This window comes from Octodon degus, unplaced genomic scaffold (genome assembly GCF_000260255.1).
Source record: "Octodon degus isolate 3935 unplaced genomic scaffold, OctDeg1.0 scaffold00033, whole genome shotgun sequence".
Taxonomy (NCBI): domain Eukaryota; kingdom Metazoa; phylum Chordata; class Mammalia; order Rodentia; family Octodontidae; genus Octodon; species Octodon degus.
The window spans coordinates 10,997,302-10,999,377 of NW_004524609.1; the positions used below are offsets into that span (position 1 = coordinate 10,997,302).

A 2,076-nucleotide genomic window follows, 5' to 3' on the forward strand; every position below is an offset into this window, starting at 1 on the left:
ACTTCCTTCTAGACTTTATTCTACCATATCTTTGCAGTACTTGAATTAGATGATAATATATACTCAATAATTTATGTTTTCCCCCTTTGTACCATTTTATTACAGATTAAGTGACATCTCCAAATATTAGAGATTCATGTATACCTTCTTGGAAGACAGAAGTTATTGTCTGGGACCTGGGATATGAAAGACAAAAGAACCCCAAATCAACTCTTTTGGTCCTTTACTGACTGTGTGACTTTGACCATGTATCTCTTCAGAGTTGCTTTTCTGTTCTTTAAAAAAGATGGATACATAAATACTACTGCTTCATGATTTAACAAATAACTAAACAATGTAAATACAATTTTCTGAGTGTTCGGCTTCATGTACAGATATCCTATAGAGTAAAACTTAACTCACTTATCCACCCTCTCATTCTCGTTGCCTGGCTCTGCGCTGTATTTGAAGCAACTAATAACCCTCGATTGATCCTGCAGCCTTCACGAACTGTTCTTATCCTTTCTCCTCTCCCTTAGGTCTCTTCAAAAGACAGTCGGGCTCTTTATATCAAGGTCTTTGTGAGGAAGCACACGATATGGATGTGAGACGTAGCCTCTGCCATCGTGGCCAGCTCAGAAACACAAGGGGAGAAGCCACTGTCGCTGCCTGCATTCTGCCAACCGAGGGACAACTTCAGCTACCACTCAGAACTCCTCTGGAATGCGAAGATTAGCGAAACAGCATGCAGCTGACAATTAATAGAGGCTTGTTTTAGAATAATAAAATAAAATAATTGAAGGGTTGATACAGTTAGAGCCCTTGTAAGACACATGATGGATCAGACCCAAGAAAGAGCTAGCTGAAAGGGCACAGGAGAGGGAAGAGGCCTGCATGGCTTTTCTCAAGGCTTAGGTGTTTCTTCCTTCCTTTTCTGCTGGGCTGGATAGAAGACTTTCTTTTGGGGGGTAAGAGAGCCTTGGAACATTTTTCTAAAAGCTACCCCTAGAGGGCGTCATAACACTCTACCTTTTATGTTCTCAGCTACAGGTCGGAGTCAAGCTTGCTTCAAGTAAGTGAATGTGTTCTAAGCAATGGCAGGACGCAGGTAGCGCAGAAGTTCTTTAGCCACAATTCACACCCAGTTTTAGTTCTTTAGCCTCTTACTCTAATACCTGCAAAGTATCCACCACATACACATCTTTTTTTTCTGCTGGCAAAATTTCCCAGGTAGATATAATCAGCACTAAACTGATTTCCATTCTTAAGTGGTCAAATGCTGACGTTTATATACCTAGGTCAAATGGAATGGTGACATTAAAGTTTTTTCTTTAAATAAATAGATTTAGTCTTATTGCATAGATTACAATGTGCTTAAAATGGCATAGCTGTTCACAACCACAGTTTTTAAATTTTAATGTTTGCTCTACTCATTTTCTGAAATGAATTCAACTTTTTCTGTGATCGATTCACAGAAAAAGTTGAATTCATTTCAGAAAACGAGTAGAGAAAATTAATATGTAAGTTAATTGTTGCATGTTTTATGCTGGCCTGCGAGGGGAGACACCGTCATCACGAAGGTGGTTTTCCCAGGGAGAGGCTTATCCGCTGCGCTCCAGGAGTGATCGCCCTAAGAGCGAGAAATGCAACTGCATAAAGTGTGTTGGTGGGGGACTGCCTTCATGTTTTCCTCTAAAAAATTTTTTGATTCTTATTTTTGCATAGATATTCTTTAGAAACAGAAGTGTTGTTTAACCATAGAATGTTAATATTTATTTATTTATTTATTTATTTATTGGTTTATTTATATTTAGAGAAGGGTCTACAGGGTGTGCAGGGTCTCACTACTAGATTGGACTCCTAGTGATCCGCCTGCTTACAGCCTCCCAAGAGGTGGGATTACAGGCACGCACCATCGCGCCCAGTCTCAACTGCCATCTCAGTGGGCCCCGGGGGCGGAGCTCCCTGCCCCTGTCCCTGTTTGCTGACACTTCAATCCACAGAGCTATTTGGCCAGCCTAGAATGTTAATATTTGATAAAACTACCAACAGAGCTAAATTGAGGAAACAGCTTTTCTTCAGTTCCAGTTTCTTATT

General features: G+C 40.3%; 1 pseudogene; it reads left to right on the forward strand.

Moving 5' to 3' along the window:
* Positions 1-1,522: 1,522 nt before the first annotated feature.
* LOC111816501 lies at positions 1,523-1,674 on the forward strand (annotated as a pseudogene).
* Positions 1,675-2,076: the final 402 nt, after the last annotated feature.